This window comes from Odontomachus brunneus, unplaced genomic scaffold (genome assembly GCF_010583005.1).
Source record: "Odontomachus brunneus isolate Ranch 3 - 2012 unplaced genomic scaffold, Obru_v1 Obru_scaffold_020, whole genome shotgun sequence".
NCBI classification, from domain to species: domain Eukaryota; kingdom Metazoa; phylum Arthropoda; class Insecta; order Hymenoptera; family Formicidae; genus Odontomachus; species Odontomachus brunneus.
The window spans coordinates 1,073,867-1,100,337 of NW_022639470.1; the positions used below are offsets into that span (position 1 = coordinate 1,073,867).

A 26,471-nucleotide genomic window follows, 5' to 3' on the forward strand; every position below is an offset into this window, starting at 1 on the left:
TTAAATTATGAAAATGATATTAATTTAATGTATTTGTGAAATATTCAATAATAATAGGTTAGAATAATTGTTTTCTACTTTTGGATATTTCACAAATACATGATACCTTTTCATAATTTAATTTAGTGCTTCTAATTTTTCTAAAACGTAACAACTCATTGTTTAGTAATATTATTATTATATATTTTACGAAACTATGTTACCTGATACTGTTAATTCTTATACATATACTATCCACTATGTTACCCTAATTCTACTCTACTCTACTCTACTCGATTTATCGGACAGTATTGAGTTGTCATGAATCATGAAAATACTAGATGCTTGTGACTATCATATTTTTCAGCCCTAGTGAAACTAATTCGTACTAACTCCAACTCGAATTATCGTAAACACCCAATGTAGAAGATAATGGGACCCTTTACTGCGCGCGCACGCGGACATTATTTTTGTTAATAGAATATTAACATAACTTAATATATTAACATAAACATAACTTTGAAATACACAATGCCTAGATTAAAATCACACTAAGCTACTCACTACGCGGCTACACTACGACGTAGAAATATATATTTAAGCCATACATCGTGTGTTATATATATGCTAATTTTGATCAACCATGATGGCCGCGACGAATATTTCCTCTCATCCCTAAAGCTTCACACCCCGTATCATCAGAAGCTACCTTGTGCTCCATCCAGACACTTCTACGTCTTCGTATGGCACTATATCTTATCTTTATTTTTGTGTAGGGAAAACCGAGGCTACATGGAGCATGTTGTTCATATGTTTTTTTTTAAATATTTATCTTGAGAGGAATAGTAGGCACACAAAATCGCGAAATAGTTCTTTTAGAACATAAATTTTCTCTGAGTTTTATTAAAATCGGAATAATATTATAGTTAAGAAATAAAAAAGCTGATTTTTAGTAATAGCAAAGTAAATTTTCAAACCTTTCGAAATTTTTTAATGATATTTTTTATCGTGGCTGAATAAAATTAAGCGGTGTGTTACTAGCTAGAATGAAATTCTAGCAAGTTTCTAGCACTTTCTTGCAAGTGTATGATATACTGTTTCTAAAATGCAATTTTAATTCATAAAGTAATTGAAATGGAGCATATGGGCGGATGAGGTAAAGTTGCCCTTTAATTATACGCGGCCGGTCTCACGCTGTTTCTCGCTTCGCGCGTTCACTTGACGCGAGACGCGTCTCTTGATTTTGGTTATTACAAAAAAAAATATACGATCAACAGAGTCGTGCACTGAGAGAAATTATCCCATAAAAAATGAACAAACAAATATTTCCGATCAAAATACTAATGAATTCTTGTATTCGATTAGAAAACATTCGATGAGAAATATCGATTAATAATTTTTTTATCGGTTTATTTTAAATGCCATTATAATCGGAAGTATCCGATAAGATTTAATTGGATATCCTGATCGGATATAAAAATTGATCGGTATTTCGATCGGAAATATCCGTTTGTTAACTTTTTTATCGAATAATTTCTCTCAGCGTGGCGGACATTAATACATAGAAAAATGTTGCCTCTATCATGTTTATACGATCAATCACAATTAGTTGCCTGAAAAGTTGTAAATTCTAAAATATAGGGCATCTAGCCCCGGGTTTCCCTGCGATTTCTCAAGGTGTGTTCGCGCGCGGTTGAATCAACCCAATTCCTCTGACAAATTAGAGGTAGACGGATCGCGTCCGGCCAGCTCGGTCATTTCGCGCAGCGTGCGTCCGCGGCGAGGAAACGAGCGAGGAAAACGCGGCGAGAAATCGCGGGGGAAACGTCCTCGCCGTCATCATCGTCTTCATCATTGCTCCGGGTTCTCATCAGGGTTCTCCCTCCCTCCCTCCCTCTCTTTCTCTCTCTCTCTCTTTCTCTCTCTCCGCGTCTAACGATGACTCCGCGGCGCACCGTGATGCGGGACCGCGAACGAAGGAGAGTTCTCGTCGGCACGCTTCGATGCACTCGCGCCGGGCCGACTGCACCGTTAGACACCGCGGTAATACGCGCTTGCTCGCGGTGGTGCACGGTAACAAAATACTCGGTTACACTGACCGCCGCTGCGCCGAGGTGTCGTTGATGCTCAGCTCGGTCTGAAACGCTCGCGAATTTTCCGTAAGGGGCGCGAGATCGATCCACGGCGTTCCGTGGAACTCGAAGAAGCGAGGTCGGTTAGATAGACGCACGATTCAACACGGTTCGATCTTCTCAGGGGTACTGACACATGCGTATGTTTGGGCACATTCAATTTTTCTTTTCTTATTCAAACATGGTCGACAGACAAAGATACAATGTACACAGAAAGAAAATAACTATTGATGTAACTAAAATTATAGTTACTTTTGGTTCCAATCGTATCTTTAGATTGCCCCAACAGGAAAATAGTAATAACAGGCTATTGTCACTGACATCATAGTAGAGTTTATAAATAAAAAAAAATGATTTTCTTGACTATAATTTCTAATAATTATTTCTCTATATATTTGTAGTTACAAATACCAAACATTTTTTCCTCAGTATGTTATTATTATGAATGAATATTCACCATAAAATTCCACAACAAGAAAAAGAGATATCGTAAGATTGATAGATGTCTTCATGATATTTATGTCAATCTAAAATAAAATCAGTTTCTTCTAACAATCAGTTTCTTCTAACAAATAAAATCAGTTTCTTCTAATAAATTCCTTTAAACATGTTCAAATTTTTTTTATTAGGTGTACAACTTTGCTTCCGCCGTTTTCCTATAGATGGCTTTAGCGGTAAGTGGTGATCGAAATAAATAGATCATAGACGTCATACAATAAACTTGGGCATCTGTCAACATAACCCCACAGAAACATTAGTCGATTTGTGTTTGCATCATAAAGTTATTCTCGATTGAAAATGTCAGTTTAGAAGCCAAGTTCTCGTCATTTGCGAGAGGTTTTAATTTTCTGTTTCAATATGAAGAAATCTGCAGCTGAGGGTCATCGAATGCTCTCAAATACTTATGGTGAGGCCGCTATTAGTGAAAGAATGTGTCGTGAGTGGTTTCAACGCTTCAAGAACGGTGATTTTGACGTCGAAGACCGACATAGCGGTGGAAGAGAGAAGGTTTTCGAAGATGCAGAATTGGAGGCATTACTTGATCAAGACTCGTGTCAAAATCAAGAAGAATTGGCACGATCATTGGGAGTAACTCAACAAGCCATTTCAAAACGCCTCAAAGCCATGGGAATGATTCAGAAGCAAGGAAATTGGGTGCCGTACGAATTGAAGCCGAGAGATGTTGAACGGCGTTTGTTTGCTTGTAAACAGCTGCTTGAAACGCAAAGACGGAAGGGATTTCTGCATCGCATTGTGACTGGGGACGAAAAATGGGTTCATTACGATAACCCCAAGCGCAGAAAATCATGGGGAGTTCCCGGCTATGCTTCCACGTCGACGGCCAAACCGAATATTCACGGCTCTTCAAAGGTCATGCTCTGTATTTGGTGGGACCAGCTCGGCGTAGTGTATTATGAGCTGTTAAAACCGACTGAAACAATCACAGGCGATCGGTATCGAACGCAATTGATGCGTTTGAGCCGAGCATTGAAAGACAAACGGCCGCAATACAACGAGAGACACGATAAAGTGATTTTGCAGCATGACAATGCTCGACCCCATGTTGCGAAAGTGGTCAAGACATACTTGGAAACGTTGAAATGGGAAGTCCTACCCCACCCGCCGTATTCTCCAGACGTTGCTCCCTCTGACTATCACTTGTTTCGATCAATGGCACACGGCCTGGCTGACCAGCACTTCCGGTCTTATGAAGAAGTAAAAAATTGGATCGATTCGTGGATCGCCTCAAAAGATGACCAGTTTTTTCGACGCGGGATTTGTACGCTACCCAAAAGATGGGAGAAAGTAGTGGCCAGCGATGGACAATACTTTGAATCATAAATGTATAACCAGTTTTTTACAATAAAGCCTCGAATTTCGGAAAAAAACGGCGGAAGCAAAGTTGTACACCTAATAATTTAAACATTATCGACAAAGATTTTTAATAAATACATACCACAAAATTCTACAACAAGGAAAAGAGAAATCTTGTCATTGGTAGATGCAATGTTTATGTCACTCTAAAATAAAATTAGTTTCTTTTAACTTAAATAAATCTGTTTAGATAAGTTCAATTTTTTTTTAATCCAAACATTGTTGACAAAGATATAATGAATATTGCTATGAATAAATATTGAGCATAAAATTCTACAAATAAAAGAGAAATACTGTCATATGATTGGCAGATATTAATGTTTATGTTACTCCAAAACAAAATCAGTTTTTTTTTACCTTAATAAATTCTTCCCTGAAGAAGTTAATACGTCGATTGCCATGAGAACCATCGGACTTACGCTATGATATTATCGCGTCTCACTCATTTATGTATAAAACATAATTAACGCCATAATTAATACATAAAAAATTAAACGCATGTTCAAGAGAAAGTCAGTAAAAAAAAATAACGAGCTAACGGATATATGCAACGCGAGTTATATTTATTTATCATAATTTTATTGTTGATTCAAGCTTTAGTCGAGCATTAAGATAAACAATAGAAATCAGCGTGGTAACCAACGTGTTGAGACTGCACTTTCCGCGTTTATTTATACTTATAATAATCGCAAAACACGTCTTTTCTCGTGCAGAAATAAACTTGGGCTATACATTGTAGCGTATCGCAGTCAGGTCGATTAAAGTGAACGCCAATTGAAAAGCGCTTTTCGTTCCGCTTCCACTGAGCGATTTTGCTCTCGATGGGTTTCGCTTTCGAGATTGAATGTTGTCTTCAGATAGCAGAATCCTCGAGATTGATTTTAATTACTGCGAAGCTCACTGGAGAGTGTTGATCTCCGCCGAGAAAAAGAGGGAAAGAGGAAAGGAAGAGAGAGAAAGGGAAAGAGAGAGAGATAAATTCTCGAATTACGAGTAGAAACTTTCATATATCAATTATGTTGTTAAATATAACCTGCAAGGCGAAACCGATGGAAAAACAAACGATCGCGGAACAAGGTTTTTAATCAGAGCCGTACGTTTCGACGTACCTTCGACGTTTTAGCCGCTTACTGATCGTAGATCCCGTCCCACTCCTCGTCTCTGCGTGCCCCTAAGACTGTCGCATGACGCGCTGTCCTGAAATATCAAAGTAACGTGGATTATTTAGTGAAAGTTATCTCGGCGGAGCGTGAAATATGCGGATATCGCGATGTGACGCATACGCGCGATCAAGACCGCGATCGACAGCGGAATCGACGGCGCGATACGGAAATACGGTTATACAAATCCGCGGCTCGTTATCAGTTGATGGAATCGCGTGAATTTCTGGTCGCTCGGTGTCACGCAGATAGAAGATATCGTTCAAATTAAATATATAGTTTACACATATAATCAGGAGGAAGCCAATGAAGGTATACGAGCCAACAAGTATATGTGTCGCGAATTGCATATAATACACTGAGAAAAAATATCTGAAAATTAACAAATATTTATTAGATTAGTACCGTTAACATACTTATTTAAATCAAAATTCTTTTCATTTAAACCGAGTATTATTTACTCAGTTTAAGTAAACAATATTTTTAATGTTGTAACCAATACAACGTAAGTTTTGCAGGAGAAAGTTAAGGTCGGTGAAGATTTCAACTCCAGCATCCCCTTAATCCGAATCTTCCCGAATCTCAATCAGAATTAATTTTTGTGAGAAAACGAAATAAATTTCAGTTAAATCCCAGGAAATTTTCTACACAAGAATCAGAGCCCATAATTATTTTGGGAAATCGGGCTGAATCTCAATTAGAAACTAAGAAAATCTACAGTAATGCAATACTCTCGGTCCGTTGATCGTTGCCGGAAGATACAAAATATAAGATATAAGATCAACATATGTTTGGCTCAGCTCTAATGTAAAATGAAAACTAGAAAGAATATCGGGAAAAGTTTGAGTTCTTTGGGATCCTATCCAAATCTCAAGAAATTTTGTATGCAGGGAAACACGTAGTGTTGACTGCCACATAGATTCCCATTAATTTCCTTAAAAAAATAAAAAAAGTTTGCAGAAAGATTTCTATATATGTATGTGGTTAGGTTTTCCATTAAATATAATAAAACATAATAACACACATTTACGTAAGACCTATAAGTACAAGAAATATAAAGAGAATAGCGTGATTGTGTTAGTGGCAATCATTTCACGTCATCGATAATTTTGAAGTTTATTATCGACTTTATCATTTCTTCAAAAGTATATTATTTAAAAATATGATTTTTTCTAAATGGGAGAGAGAGAGAGAGAGACACACCCAAATTCCCGCTTTTTCTTCCAAAAGTTTCCTTTTCTTCAACTTCTATTTTACATTTATGTTGAACAAAATATATGAAATGCTTTGAGTGGGTGTTTACAAGTATAAATACTTAAAAAACAAAAATACTCAAACTGTTCCAAGTGTTTTACTCAATCTTTTTCTTAAATAAATAATAAATATCTCAAATAAAAAATAATATGTGTATTATATTTTTACTTCAAATATAAAATTTTAATATTACATTAAACAAATAATTACTTTGTAATTATAAATAACAGTCAGTAAGTTATAAGAATGACTGTACAATATAATATTTTAAAGAGAACAGATCTTATATTCTTATAAATCATAATTATAACAATATTAATTTTTACTTTTTTTCTCTGTGTCTCCTTTCTTCTTTCCTTTCATTTTTCTTACGCAACTTTTCTCCTGCCTTTAGGTATTTCACTTAGAATCGCAACTTCAATCATTTGTAAAATCAGAATAATCCTAATTAGATTCCAGAAAATTTCCTATAGTTGAATAAAAATGGGATTCCCATTTTGGCATCATAGTGAAATTAATTTTAGAACAAATTTAGGCATTCTAATTGGAATCTATGCCGTATTTGAGAAAATCTTGGGAAATTTGTATGCAGATTGAGAATTTCACGTTTCAGAGAAGTTTCAAAGTTAGAGAGACAAAATTTCGCGTCTCGTTGAGAAGGCACGGCGCAGCTTCGAAGTATTCAGCGATAATTCAGCTCGAGTACCGTTAGTCTTAGTTATGATTAGCCTCGCGTGAAGACGGTAGAAACTTATATTATTTAATTGCAGCGCGGATTGTTCGATCCGAGACCGTTCTGCTACGAGATAGATCGCGTGTGATTTAGTGGCTTTCTCATTGGGGGATTAATTAGAAAAAATACTTTTTCTCAACCGAAACGTGTTATCATCGGAAATGCGCGGTTAACGGCCGGTCGTTTTATTGCATTCTGCATTTCCAACATGCGTTCTGCATTCTTTATGACCCCGGCGGAGTTTCATTAGGCTGCGTCTTGTAATTGCGTGTGAGAATGCGCTCGGCGATACGCGCAAAAGCGCAAAAAGAGCCAGACGACTTGACAAACGCGCGAGATACGCGAGATTTGAAAGGGATTTAGATCTAAGAATCGCCGAGAATTCATGGATTGCAACGTCTTACGGGAGCTCCACGGGGATTCCGCAGTTTACTTTCTTCCGCGTTGTGCTCGTTTTCTTTTTCCTCCATCCTCGTCGAATTTATTCGGTTTCTCTGCGATTTTACGAAAAACCGCGATCACTCCCGCTATATTCGCGGATGTGAATTCACAAAATTGCGCGAAAAAAGAAAGAAAGAATGAGTTCTTCTATTTTTTCTTCTCATCTTTTTCTTTCACCATTTTTGTGAACGTAAATTCGCAAAACGGAGTGGAAAAAGGAAAGAAAGAATTAACTTTTTTATTTTTCTTTTCTATCTTTCTCTCGCGCCGTTTTTGCGAACACGAATTCATAAAATAGTGTGAAAGAAAAAAAAGATAAATAAATTTTTTCATTTTTCCTCCTAGTATTTCTTTTTCGCCATTTTCGCGAGCGTGAATTCGCAAAAGAAGAAAAAAATGAATTCTTTTTTTTTTCTTTCTATCCTTCTTTTTTACCATTTTTGCGAGAGTGAATTTTTAAAATGTTGCAAGAGAAAAAATGATTTCTTAAATTTTTTCTTCTTATCTTTCTTTTTCGCTATTTTGACGAAGGTGAATTCATGAAACGGTATGAAAGAAAGAAAAAAGAATTAATTCTTCCATTATTTTCTTTCTCTCTTTCTCTCTCTCTCTTATCATTTTACGTGTGTAGATTTACAAAACAATGTGGAGGAAGGCAAGAAGGAAAGAATTCTCTTATTTTTCCTTCCTTTCTTCAAAAAGAAGAAAGATATGAATTACTTATTTTTCCTTTCTTTCTTCAAAAAGAAGAAAAATATGAATTCTGTTATTCCCATTTTCATCTTCCTTTATCTCACGGCATTTCAGAAAAAAAAAATTCTTTCAGAAAATCGTAGAAGTCGATTAAATTCAACAAAATTCCGCTGGTCGTGCGCGGCACACTTTTCTTCGACGAGGAGGATATACACTTTGATGTAATCGATTCCATGACACAGTATGATGATGCGCTGCCAACCTTGGCCGCTTCCTGTCGCACGAACGTGCGCGCGTACTTATATACACACACACACACACACACACACCCATGAGCAAACACACGAGCAGCAAACATACGCTGACACAATCCCCGACCAATTTTCTTCGACTGCATCGGATGACTCTTTCTCGCACAGCGACATTCTTTTGGGCGATGGCACGTGATTGTCGTGCCGATCACGACTTCGCCGTCATGGATATGCGACCAGAATACGTTCGCTTACACGTGTATGTCCCGTGTAAGCTGGACGTACGTGTCCGTACCCTGCGACGTAATAAGGATCATCTCTCAGTGCGAGAACTCACGGAAAGGGCTTTCGATGATGGTCAGGTCGGAGAAGATGTCCCACGCGGTAATACCAATGCCAACGCGACCCTGCATCGCGCGTTGCTGCAACGACTGCTAAAGGACGACAAAACGCGATGCAATGCCACACTACCAGTACGCCACGGCGATCGCGGACTTTTCTTTTTCCGTGCCGTGGAACAGCGAATATCGAGAGATGAGGATCACGCGGGTTGCAAATTGCGCGTGATTTTGCGGAATTGAATTTCAGTCACACGACGACGAATTTATTTCCTGCCTTTGATTTCTTTCTGGCAAACTTGCTCCTCGCCTTCGCGAAAACTGACCTATCTGCTGGTACCGTAAATTTACATTGAAAAGGATTCCGTAAGGAATCGAAACATTTGCATGCAACATTGCTGTATAAGATATCATATCTTTGTGCATATTTCGCGTGCAATTTCTTAGCGCTCTGCTTTTCTTTATAGACTCTTCTTTTAGACAAGTTCTTTTGGAGTATTGAGCTCACAGAGTCTTTCAATATAATAGAATTTATACTTTATATATATTATATATCTTTTTTTTTATTTACTTTTTCAAGGGTGAATTTATTATCTTCTCAAATGATATGCTTTTGTGGTAAAATATTAAATTCCTTTCCTTTATTTAAACTATCATGAATTTTTTGAGCTCACAGCAAATGCAAATTAGATATATTCTGTATCCCATTTCTTAAAATTTTTCAAAGAAAATCTAGATATGCTTTAAAAAAACCGCTGTCAGAAGGAGAGAGAGAGAGAAATAGCGTAATAATTTTAAATCACCACTTTGAAGAGATTAAAGCCAGAAGAAAATTATTTAATTCTAAAGCTATATAAACAAAATATGACATTTATTGACCTTTCTTGACTTATATATCGATCTCTCAGAGATCGATGAGACACAAAATCGATGCTTGTTCGAAGCCATAAATTTGATCAAGCGTGAGCACTTTAAGTAGAAATCGAAGTTCATGTCAAGAACAAATTTATAATACATTCCATGGCCATTACTTAAGAATCGATCTTGCAAACTCAGCATGAATCATGGTAAATTAGGAGACCACGTGAGTCAAGGAAAGTTCATCCAAATAAGTTCTGTGATCTCGTCCTCAGCGGAATCCTCTTTTACACTTCTGGTACTCTTCTGGTAAAAGTTCTTGCTTATAATATGGAAATAACGCCCTGCAATTAGAATTCTTTTAGAATTGTTCATTAGAATATTCCTCTTTTAGTTTTAGAAGAATCTTCTTGACGCTATGTACACTGAGGGAAAAATTACCTTAAAATCAACAAATATTTCCTTAATGGGTGGGATTAACATATTTACTTAAATCTAAATTCTCTTTATTTAAATCAAATATTGTTTATCTAATTTAAGTAAATCATATTTGGTTTAATTAAAGGGATTTAGATTTAAATAAATATTTAATGGCATCCATCAAAGAAATATTTGTTGATTTTAAGGTAATTTTTCCCTCAGTGTATATAGCGTCAAGAAGATTCTTCTAAAACTAAAAGAGGAATATTCTAACAAACAATAAAAAGAATTCTAGGTGCAAGACGTTATTTCCATATTATAAGCAAGAACTTTTACCAGAAGAACTTTTAACGAACTAAGCAAGAAGAGTATTCCTTTTCCAATAGAAAAGAATAATATTGTGCTTAGAATATTTTCCTGGAAGGGAGAAAGGGAGAGGAGTTAAAGAAATCCTCTTGTAGTCATATAAGAGGATTTTGCTAATGATGAGATTGTATTTCATCTTGTTTCAGTGTTAGAGTCGATTTTTTCAACCTTTTGGTAATTTAACTAACAGTTAGTCTACTTTAAAGGAAAGACAAAGATTATATGATTGTAAGTTAACTTACCAAAAGGTTGAAAAAATCGATCTTCAGTAGCGTGAGTTACGAGATTTCTCTTTCTCTTTCGTGAAATTTCGTGATGAATGTTTATTCACAGTAATGTTCACAGTTATGCTTTGTTGACAACGCTCGAATTTAGAATGAAAAATTGAACATATCTAAACGCACACACATATTGTGCCAATATCCCTGAAAAGGTTGATTGGACTCGCGAAGTTAGTAGAAAAAAACGAAGTTCAATTAAGTTTTGTGATACCGTAGCGAGAACATTCCTGTCTCATAATCTGTTATTAGGGGGAAGCAAGTCGGCACGACCGACAGACACATCCTGCGCGCGTCATGATCGGAAAGTTTGACCGTCTTAAATTTAATCTGCCGCGACGGCAGGCGACGATGCAAGGAGAATAATGGATGACGTATGAACCACAAATGTGTCGGGCGCTATTTACTCAGAGATAGAGATTGATTCGGACAATCTTCCTCCCGCAGGAAAGTACAGTTATTTTCATCGGGCAACTTTTATCGACAGAATACTTCCTAGGAAAATTCCGTTTCACCGGATTTGTAATCTGCGTGTGCGCAGATCAAGAACGAGGGGAAAGAGAGAGAGAAAGAGAAAAAGAGAGAAGGAGAGAGGAGGAGGAGGAGGAGAAGGAAGAAAAGTGGACAGAATGTATAACCTCTCGAATCGCTGATATTGTTACAAAAGGAAAATGTGTTTGTCTAGAACACAGAACTCATTGCGTTGAATTTCCCCCAGAGAAATACAAACGACCCCGCGATTTTATTGTATAAATATAAAACGGTTATCCAAACGGAAAGCTCGAGCGAAGGTAAAGCTTGAGAGACACTGGCGGGACTGAACCACGTAACAACTTAATAAATATTCGCTATTCATATTTTGTCTAGACAAACTTTCCCTATAAACTTGCGCGCGTGTGTGTGTGTGTATATGTGTGTATGTATGTGTGTAGATACATAAATATGGAGAAACTTTCACGGACCCAACCGGTCGGACGCACAAAGTGTCGCTATTTTAGAGAAACACGATGCATCTCCGGAAAGGAGAGACAATTTTGGTGACATTTTCTACGCGGGAGAAGAAAACAAGACAATTTTTAATTAGAGACACGTGTATCACATGTATCAAACTCCGCGGCAAGGCAAGAAAAACAAAGATAACGTATTCTATGGAAAGACAACACGATTAAAATGCGAAATTGCCGGAGAGAGAACAACTTGCAACTCGATAATTCGTACTTTCTTAAAATGTATAAATTAAGTAAAAATATTTCTCTAATTGTATTTTAAAATATAAAATATTTCTAATTGTACCTTAAAGTAAAATCATTTCTAGTTGTATCAGCAAAAGGAGTATTTCACTGATTATCAGTGAGTATTCACTTATTATATGATGAATTTTACTGCTTATATCTCATTGATTTTGACGAGTAGAGGTAAGATTTCATTGCAAAATTGCGCCCATTTTACAACATCGATTTTGACTAGTAAAAGTAAGATTTTACAGCAAAATCTGTAGTACGTAAATTCGTTATACGCTGTATAAAATTTGACTTTCCGCGTTCGTGATAATAAAATTAACAACTTCCATGTGATTTGCATGTAATGACACTATTGCAAACTGTATCAATAATGGTAACAGTCGGTACTATTAAGCCTGTATTACACTACAGGTTGCAGGCTCGGTTGTAGTTAAGGTTGTTGAAAATCTATCAATCAGGACGAGCAATTTGCCGAACTGCTTATCCTGATTGGTAGATTTCCAATAATCGTAACTGCAATCGAGCGCGCAATCTGTAATATAAACTTTACTTGATTCTTTCAGCGAGATTTTAATAGTTGTAGTACTATACTTATAACTGAACCGCCAGTTATAAATAGAGATATAAAATTACAGCCAGATTCAAAATGACGATTACTTATGATGAAATTACGGTAAGATGGTCATTTATTGATAATTTGGGTACAATTCGAATTTGTTCTCGATAATTTTATGTGTAAATAGACCGTATATTCATGTTTTCTGCACTAATACATAAAATAAAACAACATTCTTCTTATATTTTCATCAAATGATAATAATCTGATAATCTCTGAAATGTCTCACATGAAAGAAATTCTTTATAATTTTTCCAAGGTAAATTTTCCATTTCTTAAGATAATAAAATTTTTCAATTATATATCACAGTCTATTCTCTGAAGCATCAAAATAATAAATGAAAATAATAAAAATATATGAAAAAAATGTCACACCTTTTGTTTTGAAAATTAAAATTAAAATTTATTTTTAATTTTCTCTAATTAGCATATGCCTAGAGAGAGTTTCTCTCTCTCTCTCTCTCTCTCTCTCTCTCTATATATATATATATATATATATATATATATATATATAACTATATAAATAAATATTTATATAGTTACATATATATATAATATATAACCATATAAATAGATAATAGTTACATATATATATAATATATAACCATGTAAGATAATAAATATAAATCAATATATAATATCCAAATATTTTACAAAAAATATAAGTTAAATAAAGTGTTTTAGTCATCTTAAAGGCTAAATGGTTCTGAGACCAAATTTGGGCCCTATGTTAAATTTTGAATTCTATAAAGGAGTAGAAGCTAAATTAGTAAAGTAGATTTAATTCTAATGATACGATTTACTCCTACTTTGACTGTGATAATGTTCGAAATTTTCCTTTTCACTTTCTTTAGTGTCAAAATAAGTGTTGAATGGAATATTGAAACTGAAAGTCGAGGATCAAAATTTAGACTCGGATAAATTAAATAGAATTAAAAAAGATTGATGTAGGCTTCAGAGTATCAAAATAGGTGTTGAATGAAATAGTAAGACTGAAAGTAGAAACAAAATTTCGATTTCCTCGTATTAAAATGTTTTTATTTCTGTAATTTTATCCCAAATTACTGTTCCACCAGCTTTCTAAATTTATCGGGTAATTTGCCGTGATTTATCAAGTAAGTTATCGTCGGATCGAGTCATTTTCATCTCTGGTTATAAGTATAGCACTTTAGCGAAGAATACACCGGTTCTACTTTAGAGAGTAGCTAAATCACACGGCCGCGAGCGCGTTAATCATCACGCGCGCGCATTTTCCTCTGAAAATAATTCCCCCGCGAATAATCGAAGCCTGACGTGTCGCCGGAGTTTATTTCTGCCAGGAAACGATGACAAATCTTTTCTCCGTGAAGACGCTTGTAAACACGTCGCTGACGAGATTACTCACGGATGTCGTGACTTATATTTTCTGCGGAACTATTACATAAAAGTATCACCGTCAGCGACAATTTCGCCCGCGTGAACGGGAAAAGGAGAGCCGCTGTCGTCGTTCTCACGGAATGCACACTGCCGCGGAAAAACGGAAGCGCATAAAAGTAAAAGACAAAGACCCGAGTTGAAATTTTGGCTCTGTGTTAAAGCTTGAATTCTACAACGCAGTAGGAGCTAAGTTTTGGCAAAGTAGGTTTGATATTAATGATATACTGAGAAAAATTATCGATAAAAAATTAACAGAAGAATAGATATTTCCGATCAATTTTATATCCAATCAGAATATTCAATTAAATTTAATCGTTACAATAAAATCATCATTATAAATTAAATTATTGTAATTTTTCCTATTATAATAGCATTTCATCAGATAAACCGATTAAAAAATTGTGAACCGATATTTCTTATCGGATGTTTCGTGATCGGATGCACATTTATCGGTATTTTAATCGGAAATATCCGTTTCTTAATTTTTCATCGGATAATTTCTCTCAGTGTACTATTTATTCCTATTTTGACTCCGATGATGTCTGAAATTTTCTTGTTCACTTTCTTTAATATCAAAATAGGTTATATTATAGGCTTTAAAATATCAAAATAGGTATTTAATGGAATGGCTGAAAATAAGATCAAAATTTCGACTTTGGGAGAAGACGACGCACAATGCAGGATGTGCGATTTATGAAGTATCACATTGCAATTTTTTTAAATAATTGTAATAAACTCGATATGTTGCATCACAATTTTGTATCGCAAATATGATTTCAAATCGCGCGCGATTTTATATCACAATTTTTAATCATAAGAAAACCTGAAGCATGATGAGCACCGTAATGTTTAAATAGATATTAAATAAATTAAAAATAAATCAAATATATTATTAAATATATTAAAAATAAATCAAATATATTATTAAATATATTAAAAATAAATAAATAAAGTCTCTTTATATTGCATAAAAATATTTTTTTTAAATGTTCACTATAATAAATCACGAGTTTTACTATAAAAGAATAATTAAAAATGAAAGCATAATGAAGATAAATGACGCTACCTTAAAAACATCACTTAATCTCATTGCGCTTTCTACGCGGGATAAAACATTCAATTATTGAATTATTCGATGATTAGGACATAATTCATTTTTCAATTCAATTATTAGTGCAATCGGCATTATTATTAATATCTTATTACAATTGTAATTGATATTCGCTGATTATTTTATTTCCTATTATTTTCGATCGCTGACAAACCGATAAAGTTTTATGTAAACATCAATTTTGTTGGTAATTCCATTATTCAATTATTTATTAACAAAAATGTAAAACCAATTATGCTTTTTTTGTTAGATCAATCACTGGGATATTTACTTTACTCGCGATCCGTTTTATAGAAACGGACGTATTTTGGGGAGAACCGTCGTGTTCCACCACGATAACGTCGTTGATGACAGTGGACGACTAGTAGAAAATACACGAAATTAAGAAAACGAATGGTTGCCGCTACGACCGGCTTGAGACCAGTAACAGCTTGGTAAACGTCTGTTCGCGTCTTACAAGTGATTCGGGAGATCATAAATTTTGCACACCGTTAGCCCGACGCGGCCGTATTCAAATGCGCGGGAAGATGAGACGAGAAACGAGGTAAGAAAACAGAAAAGTCATATAAACTATGTAGGATGTAAATTCCCGAGTCAAAATTTTGATCTTAGCTTTCAACCTTACTATTCCATCCGACTATTTTAATACCTATTTTAATACCTATTTTAAAACTCTGGAACCTACATCAGGCTCTTTTGATTCTATTTAACCTATCCGAGTCGAAATTTTGATCCTACTTTCAGCCTTATTATTTCATTCTAGATCTATTTTGATATTCTGAAGCCTATAATACAACTTATTTTGACGCTAAAGAACGTAAAAAAGAAAATTTCGGATATTATTAGAGTCAAAGTAGAAGTAGAAGAAATTGTATTAGAATTAAATTTTCTTTACAACTTAGATTACTGCATCATAGAATTCAAAGTTTAACATAGGGCCAAAATTTCGATTCGTCTTATAAATTTATAATAATGTGTGCAATAATATAACGCAATGTGTGTAATAATATAACGCAATGTGTGCAATAATATAATGCAATGTGATGTAATGCAAACGCGCTGAATGAAAAACAAGGGAAAGTAACAGAGATAGGTAGATAAGAAGAAAGAAGTGAAGGGAAGAAAAGAAGAAAAAATGAATGTAACATATAATGGCGTGCCGGTATCGCACGTTACATGCGCGTGTAAATTTATAATCATTTTGTGTGTAAATTTCTTAGAGGCGAAAACATAAAACATTATTCTGTTACCAAGAAAAGCAATTATAATCAGTTTCCTTTTCCTTTTTTTAATTGGTTATCATTAACAAAGAATGTTTTCCTGATAATAGCCCCAAGATATGTTCATCAGAAATTTATGGCAAGCTTATTATATGCAAAAGAATATTTATTCTCTCAATAGAAATATTATAACACTTTGTCGAAGAAAAAGTTGGTTTGACTCTGTGTAGTAAGTAAATCGAATTTTTGTTTCAATTTAATATTCTTCATTTAAATGCTGAACTTATTCTACATGTTATAGTTTTCTTCTTCATATAAATTCTCTTCAATTTTACTACGCTTTGATAATCTAAGAATAAGCTATCAGTCAGGTCTATTTTTCTAAGGAACATAATAAATTTCGCTAAAAACATAATAAGTGTTTTAATAGCACATTTCAATTCCTAAAATATAAGTAGCAATAATATAAAATGAAAGGGTAATGAATTACTGCAGAATGTCGATTTATATTAGGATCTATTTCTCAGTTACAAAATCTTATAATTTTTACTATAAAATTCTCCCCGTGTAGGACTCAGATTGTATTTTGAATAAATTTGATGCTTATGATGCACTTGTCATAGTTTTGCGAACATATAAACTCATGAAATGCTTGAAACAAGTGACATTTATTTAACTGCAATATGTATTTTTCTATGTGTAATTTTAACACTGATGGTAACATACTTATTTTAAGTATTGAGGATATATATAACCAAAAATTTGATTTAAAATTTAGTAAATCATTTATCATAAATTCTAAACATCATCTTCTTTTTGTTTCACTTTTCGTAGTTTTCATAGATATTCTGAGATAAACAAATAAATTAAAATGAAATTTACACCAGTACGTTCGGCAGGTACTTGGCGTGTTATTATCAGGATTAAGCAGAAAACAGCAGAATCTGGACTGCTAGAAACGTACATAAAGACACAATATTAACCCGAAACCATCCTCGTCTCTAATCCCACGGATTTTCCCTTCCATTACTCGCGCTTCCCTCGTTATACCGCGCTTCTGAAAGATGTGACGTGAACTTTTGAATCTCTCTATTCTTCATTTTTGTTCACATTCTTCCATATAATTAATAACAAAATTTGCTTTTTGTTTCAGATCTGATGGAGCTTATCACAACAACGCAGGTGAAATTTCGGTGGATGTGGATGCCGTATCGGAGGACTCGATTCGGGTCAAGCAGGATCGGCTCGAAAGGAAGGTACTTTTATAGATTTCCCGTACTCTCGCATTTAATCCTCTGTGATCGAAAAATTAATAGTAATAGTAGACGTAATAGTTCAAGTTCGTTGAATTACAACGATTATTAAAAGTTAACATATTCCTTTAACACATATATTTTTCCTGTTAACTAATTAGCGATTTTTTGTTACAGAACTGTAGCGGAACGTGGCCGATCCTGAATTCCTGATATTCCGATGAGTTAAAAACAGAGATTTTAGGTGATGATATTTTTTTATGGTAAATTTTCATATGAGATCGATGCGATTTATTTAGATTTTTACATGCATAATGCAATTTATTTAGATTTTTATATGCACACTGAGAGAAAAAATTATTAATCTCAATAAAACTAAAATCATTTTCGGCATCAGGCACATTTTTTACTGTGTCCTAACAAAACTGGTAATATAACAATATAACGTTATTAGTAATAACGCTGTAATATAATTTATTACAAAAAGGAGTTTCCTAGTTATAACTAATTGATTATACATTTTATAATTTTATAATAATTATTAATTAACATTTACAATCACAAATACCATATTTTTTTTCTCAGTACAAAGTTTCTGTATGTGTTTATGCTGTCCATTAAAATACATTGCTCGAAACAATCAAGAGATTATTTCGTTAAAAAAAAAACATGTCTTATGTACTCAATATTTCTAAATATCTCAATATTTCTAAATTATCTATATAATATATAATATAATTTATATATAATAATTTATAAGAGATATATACATTCATAGAGAATTATTTGATGAAATTATTCGTACAATGTAATCCCTCAATTGTTTTAAACGCTGTAAAAAGCGCATCAAACATGCGTCTCAGAAAGGCGTCTCAGAATGGCGTTTCAAAATTTCAATTAGAATTCAATTAGAATTGCGCTTCAAAATTGCGCACCACACGCAGAATCCGCGATTATTTTGTTCTCAATAAATTTAATTAGTCGTCGCGAAGTTAAAGGAAAAATAAGCACCAAACTTGTATATTTTCACATCTTTTGTGGAAATTGTCACGAAAACTTTTGATATTTTTTACGCGTGACGAATTATGTTATTTCATCTTCAAAATGGAAAAAATTTAATATATATATAGTTATTATTAAAAGTCAGAATTCTCGCGAAATAAGAGAAGCTTGATTTTCGAGAAAATACAATCGTCCGTGGAACGATGTATTTTCTATTCTTCCTTTCGATATTGCCGAGCGCGAACATGATCTTCGTTTCGCGGTTAATCTATACGCGACTGATGAATGTTTCTAAAGTGTCGGAAAATAAAGCGCACTTTCCATTGAATCGTTAAATACCGTGGAAATGAACGCGGTCGCGAGTGAAGTGCAATTAACGTGGGACGACGAGCGCTCTGAAGGTTGGATGCTGAGGACTTGGATCTGGTGAATCGTTGGACGATGTGGAACATCGCGCATTGGTAAACGTGCATTCATTAACGCTCACAAAGCATCTTATCATGTAGTGTATGTTATAAATAGCATTGATTGCCCATTAGAAATAGTCATAGAGAGAAAAATTGTCCCACATATTTTGACACAAGGCAGACCGGGGCTATATGGCCCAGGGATATGTTGCTCATTTATTTTTCCTTAGTATTATCTTAAGAGCAGTAGTGAGTACAAAATCCTTCGAAATAGTCCTTTTAGAATGTTAATACTTTTCCCCGAGTCTCATTAAAATCGGAATAATATTACAGTTAAGAAGTAGAAAAAAACTGATTTGGTAATAGCAAAGTAAGTTTACGATCCTCTCAACATTTTCTATTAATACTCTCCATCGTGATTGAATAAAATTAAACTACGTGTTACTAGCTAGAATTAAATTTTCTGTAAGTATATGATATACTTTTTCTTGTAATAAAAAAGATGATTGAAATAGAACATATAAAACGAAGTAAAGTTGGCCCATAATTAAGAGTTAGCAGGAGAGTTGTGGAGACCTCTCGCGGGAACTACTAATCAGGATACATATTTTATACGTGGCGCTTCTTATTCCGCGCTACTGAACGACTAATTCCATACCAGAACAAGACGATTATGTTGCTTTATGCTCATATTTTGCATATTATAAAACAAAATATACGATTAACAGGTTTGTGGCGGTTATTAATACATAGAAGAAGACTGTCTCTATCATGTTTATATGATCATTCACAACAATTAGTTATCTGAATTTCAAAGTTGCAACTTCATAATTCTAAAATATAAGGCATCTAGCCCCGATCTCCACTATTACGAGAACAGAAAAAGATTCAGCAAATAACGACGCGCAATAAACGCGTATTTTTGTCTAGAAAAAAGTATAAGTTTTGTCAATTTTCCTAAAAATTCTAATATCAATTCTGGCATGTACAATTGCGAGTAGAGGACGACGATAGAGTGTTCAGATTCTCCGTAGGAGCGTGCACAAAAATTTGCTGTGCTGCCTCGTTTTTTCGGAAACCTTTCTAATCGCACGGATTTCCTTTTCCGTTGATCACACGAGACGTTCACACGCGCATCTCTCGTTATGTCGCGCTCCTGGAAGGTATGACGTGAACGCCCAGTCACGCCGAATGTCTCGATGCCTTTCTGCGATCGAGCCTTTAAAGTCGAACCAGTATCCGAAGGAGACAACGGCGATCTCGTTGCGCAAAGCCGCAACTTTCACTGGCTGCGCGCGCGCGCGCGCGCGCGTGCGAGCGCACGTGCGTGTGCCCTTGCGTAGCATGCATACACACATACACAACACAGAACACACCTAGACGCACCTATGCACGCGGGCGGTTGCAATGGTCGTGCATCGTTGATCGCACGAACAGCGGGAGATAAACGTAACCGGCGGATTAAAGGATCGAAAGGAAAAAGGAGGATTACCGCAGTCTATTTGCCGCATGCGTGTGTTTGCGGTGCGTGTGTGTGTGTGTGTGTGTGTGCGACACGTGTATGTTTATGTATGTGTGTACACGCACCGTGGATCTTCTTTGATTAGTCGCTCTGTATGACACGGGCTTTCCTTTACGCGACTTTTCAGGCGAGCTGTTTGGTTAGAAACGTCGGAGGGATGATTAGCGCGAAATGAAAACTTATTATTCCGACAGTGGGAAGCCGGATCTCGCAGAGAGGATTGATATTTCGTTCGTGACGTGTTGGATCTCGAGGGAAAATGATGAACGATTAATTTCTCTTCGCGTGATTCAATCTCTTTCTCCCTTCCTCTCTCTCTCTCTCTCTCTCTCTCTCTCTCTCTCTCTCTCTCTCTCTCTCTCTCTCTTTGTTGATCGAAAAATCCGCGCGATTACTTTGTAATTAGACTTTGCATTTTGTCGTCGCGTCATTTAATGAGACGACATGATGAGACGTGCATACGTATATTCTCCGAGATGAAATCGTCGCCTCTTATCGTTAAGCGCGATTTAGCGCGAATCTCGTTCGATTTTTGCTCGCACGTGGAAGGAGGAGGGGACGGGAGGAAGTTTCGGGAACCGGTTCAGAGAGAGGCCAGAAAAATAAAAGCTCTCGCGGCGCGCATAAATCAGTCGAACGAGATATTATGTGGCCGACAGGACCGTCGAGAAATTATGAAATATCACGGTCGACGCGCGAGGGTAGTTCGTCAACAAAAAAAAAAAAGAAAAGAATAAAGAAAAAAACACGAGAGGCCGGAATGTCCGGACCGGTTAAGAGGATGCGGAAGGAAAAACGCGAATGTCACGGATTATTCTGAGTGAGCGCTCCTCTCCCACCCCTCCCCTGCGCCCTTCTGCCCCGGATCGCCGCGAGAGCGCAGCTGCGACTTCTGTTTGCAGCACGCGAGAAAGGGGAGAAAAAGGAGGAAGTAGAATTAAAAACGAGTGACGGACAGCGTCCGCGTCGCGTAACAATGCGCCGCTTCTTGCGTGTGTATTTTTCAAGCGCGCGCTGGTATGCGTATGCTGCACCTACGAGCGGAGATATTTTGCATAAGCATACACACACGGAGGGATCGCGAGTGTGTACGAGATATCGCTGGTGTTGTAGCGCGGAGGAGAGACAGTCGCAAAAATAGCGGCGGCGACGAGAGAACGCTGACGCGACACGCGGTAATCGTCCGCTAATTGTTACATCTCCGTTCTTTATTACGTCATAATCGCTTACGGTAAGTTAAAAGATAAAATCCCAGTATGCACGTACGTAGCGTGTATGTACGTGTGTATGTACACGTAATCGCCGTGTCCGTGTCCGAGTCGGTTTTGCCACGTTGCGCTGCCGTGTTCCGCCGTGCAGCCGTGAGAGGCGTGCGGCTTACGTGAACGCAAACGGATATTAAAAGCGAGTCGGATTAAGTGAATTCTGATTAACGATTGCGATCGAAGCGGATATCGACGGGATCATTGTGCACCTGCGGCAGCTTTCTCAAGAGCAACGGTAACAATACGGCCGGGAGATTGCCGTTATTGTTCCGTGGGGCGCCGGTAACCGATAACGATGGATAATGAAAATACAACGGACACTCTTGGAACATTTTTCTCAAGACTCCCGAGGGATTAAAAAACAATACCGTCAGAGTGCGGTTTTTAACTTTTGTTTCTTTCGTTTAAGTAGTTCTGACTATTTATAGAAATTGATACTTCGAGTCTGTTGTTTTTCCTCAAGAGTCTCTCTCTCTCTCTCTCTCTCTCTCTCTCTCTCTCTCTCTCTTTCCAGGAGAAAATTAAAGGAGAAAATCTTATTCTTTTACTTTTACGTAAAAAGTAAAAGTAAAATTTGCGGAAAATTATCGGAGAGATTTTCATGATTATCATGACGTGAGACAAATCGGCGATGAAAACTTTATAATTCTTTTAATTACATTTATGAAGCGAATGTATGTTTTCTTCATAATACGTATATTTGCATATATATATATATATATATATATATATATATATATATGCATTAAATTAAAATTTACGTCGTATGTAAATTACAATAATATAAATTTTATACTGTGCGCGAAGAAAATGTAGTAAAAATTATGTTAAACTTACATTTCGATTTACACTGCTCTTTATAAAATGTTGGATTGCACTGGAATTGTTGCATAAATTAGGAATAATAAATTTACGGATCTACTCAATATACGATATAAAAAACAATTAAGTACAATAATTTTGTAGTAAAAAGTGAAATGTGCATAATTCTTAAACAAACAAATAATAATTTTGGTTATTATTCTATATGACTCAAGATTACAAAAATTTTGTTGTGGTTTTTATTACAATATTTCCTCCATATATTGATGCAACCATTTCGCGAATTCGTACCCACTATTCCTCTCAAGATAAATATTAAGAAAAAGAACACGAGCAACATACTTCTGGGGCCATATAGTCCTGGTCTACTATTCCATACCCAACTTCAGTATATTGCAGCTTTTATAAAAAATATCGTAGAAAGAAATATAACGTATTTTCTACTACAATATTATCTAATCCGTGTATTGAGAGTGAAAGGAAGCAAGATCACGTAGACAATGTAGCGGCGACAGTGATAATATAATAAACGCGTTAATAACGGTTCGCACGAAGTAGATAGAGCGGCTTGTCGTCGGAAAGACTCGTTTCGCGACGAGTAAAAACCGAGACCAGGACATCGCCATTATCGAGCCTCCTCTAACCGCGTGCCAACGAGATCGGCCGTGTATATCGCGTCGATCAGATCTTGTCTCGCGCCTTGTCGCGCGCGCGCGCCAAAGAAACGGATATACAAACGGGATCAGCTAGCGTGGAGAAAAAAAAGCGAAATATCAGAGTGCAGGGACAGCTGCGGGGCCGCTGTCCCGGCGTGCATTGCGGCCTGCGCGTATTCTAGCAATTGGACTTTTGCTATTGCGAAAGCGCGCTCGCCAGCGCGAAGTGAATGGCGCGAAGCGCTACGCGTCCAGGGACGTAGGACGCGAGAAGAAAACGGCGACGTTGTTTCGCGGCCTTTAAAGCGCGGCTTATTATCGCGGCCGAGAGGAGTCCGGCGATGATAGGAATCGAAGAGCCTCCCACCGATCGTGTATCATTTTCGCTCGACCGACATTAATCCGGACGAAAGCGGAGCGCGAAATCAGCTCTTAACGACTCGCGCCGTTTCGGCCACCCGAAAACTACTCCGCCGCGAAACGCGTCGAGAAAGCGTTACCGAGTTTCGTAAGTTCCATATTAATAAGGCCGATTAACCCATCCGTTGTTGCCTTGAGGCAACACGAATCGATTCAGACGCCAAACTGATCGATATTTTTCGTCGCCGAGCTGTCAAACGTTGGCGACCCTGTCTCTCACGATTCTAGGCGGGATTTTAATCTTGTCACTTAGTTGTATTAATAAAAACTAATAAATTGTCAGCGCTCGTCGTGTCTCCACTTTGATGCTGGTCGTTCCATAAATAATCGCAATTTACTGATATCGCATTTATTTATTATAAAAAAGAACTAAACAAAAATATTTTCGTACGTTATTACAATGTATGAAAAGTAAGAAATTATTATTGTTATTATGAACTTATTATTATTATTGTTATGCAGAATATAGTTTGTACTGAAAAATGCAGCATATCAAAGGGTTGTTTCTCTAAAACATTTTGATTTCCCCAAAATGATTTACTGGAAAATTATGAAAAAAATCAGATATCATCTTTACATTACTAGGAACAACAATGAATAGAGATAAAATTGTTCTTGCGAATAGAATTAATTCCAGGTTGAGAGAGTTAAGGGGACGTCGAAGAAGTTGACGTAGAGGCGATCGTTACCAACACGATCATGCATTTTTTGTATTCTTTTGTACAAATAAGTTCCGGTCTATGATAGGTGATTTAAGCCCTAAGCCTTAAGAAATTGACCGATCACAGTCAATTATTCTCCTCATATTCGGTCTGTAATCGGTCAATTTCTTAAGGCTTAAATCGTCTATTGTAGACCGGAACTAAGGAGATGTTGAAGTGGATAACGAGAGATAATCACGCCATTAATACAATCACGCTATTTTTCTCGTATTTTTTGCACATATAATCTTATATAAATGTATGCTGCTTCGTTTTATCGTACTAGTATTTTCCGATATCTTTCAAGCTTTTAAATTTATATATAAAGCTTTTAAATTTATATATAAATGCATATTTATATATGCATATATAAAGGTAGCAATGTTTTTTGAAATTTTTTGAAGCAAAGCAAACTCAATTCAGTATATATAAGCTATATTTTTTTAAAAGTTTCTACAAAATTGTAATTTTTCAGTTTTTGTTATCAACAGATCGCCCATGTGTCATTTTACACAAAACAAGAAAGATCTTATTGGAATCTAAAATTAATTAAAGAACAGTATTTATTTTCTACTAGTTGCACTATTTTTTACCAACTGCGCCTTTTGACTATTTTTTAAGGGTTAAACTTGTCAATGAATACTCTTAAAAAGAAGAAAATTGCTTGACTTCTTGAACAATTACGAAAGACCTCAGTGATATCTATATATTTTAAATTATGTATCAAATTTTCATTTTCAGTTTTTTTCGAATACTCCATGTGTGGATCATTCTAGCATAATTATGACCAATTGCAAAACGGTTTGAAGACTATAAAGTTGGGGTCTCATAAAACTATCAAAATTGCACTACAGAAAAATATTGCATTTCATATATCCTAATTCATTCACTTTAAACTTTGTGATAATTTTACACAAGGTAAATATATAAACAAATAACATAACTTATACTTTTCATATAAAATACATGTTACCAAGAGAATATTATTATTATTAATTATATTATTCTTACATAAGATCATCGCGGTAATTTTGTAAACTCTCAATTTTGACAGTTTACTGAGGCTTCAATTTTATTGTATCTAAATCTTTCTGCAGAAATTTTCATATATATTTAAGCTTCTAGATTCAGTTTTAAAAGTACGTAAAAGAAATGTTTTTTAAAAATTTCCCAAACCGAAGAGCAAACACAAGTTTATGTATGAGTAATATAATTAATAGCTGCAAAATTTTTTTATCAGGCGAATATTTACGCCAACTAACAGCTTGAAATAACAATTCTGAAATATTGTATTGTTTTTGTCATATATCGAATAACGTATGCTCTAATTAATTTTTGCACCTGCCTTCGTTGTACAAAAAAATTTACAATTGTGCGCAAACAATACGACCTAAACTTTGCGGGAGGAAGTTAGACATGTTGTCGGCAAAGTCTTTAATCAAAAGTTATGGCATTCCCTTAAAATGCTTGGAATAAAATTGAATCGTGACGACAGACTCGGCATAATTGGCCGATGTAAGCGAAATTGCGGAGGTAGGCGCGGCAACCTGCGCAAGACTGACGTAGAATTTTGCGATTCCGGTCGAGGCGCACCTGACGACCGAACGGAACGAGCAAGCTGCTAGCGACGATATTGCGAAACCCAATCCTCCCGTAAGATTCGCGCACAGCACACAAGGGGAACAATGTTCATTACCACGCGAATGCGCGTAAAGTCCGCAAGTGGTAGTAATCTTCCGTGCAATTTCTTTAATTCATATTGACGGTGTGCTATTTAAATCCTTTACGGTGCTTACGCGCGAAAAGTCGCTATTACGTGCGAATCTCAACGGTCGCACGCGCCTATCTCTCTCTCTGCATTTAATTTCATCGCAAATACTTTGGCCGTGAACATCTGCATTACACGTCATGGGAATCCGCGTCCCTACCGAGCTTGACGCGCTCTTCCTGGCAACGAAGTCGTATGAGTGTGCCTTTCTCTCTCTTTCTCTCTCTCTCTCTCTCTCTCTCTCTCTCTCTCTCTCTCTCTCTCTCTCTCTCT

At 35.9% G+C, this 26,471-nt stretch overlaps 1 protein-coding gene across 2 annotated transcripts in view; it reads right to left on the bottom strand.

The window, feature by feature from the left end:
* The window catches only part of LOC116842018, a 70,109-nt gene that overhangs the window by 33,750 nt on the left and 9,888 nt on the right, over nucleotides 1–26,471 (bottom strand). For both annotated transcript variants that reach the window (XM_032810643.1, XM_032810644.1), the window contains exon 2: nucleotides 5,096–5,183. The gene's annotated coding sequence lies outside the window, so the exon portion shown is untranslated. The remainder of the gene's footprint in view (nucleotides 1–5,095; nucleotides 5,184–26,471) is intronic.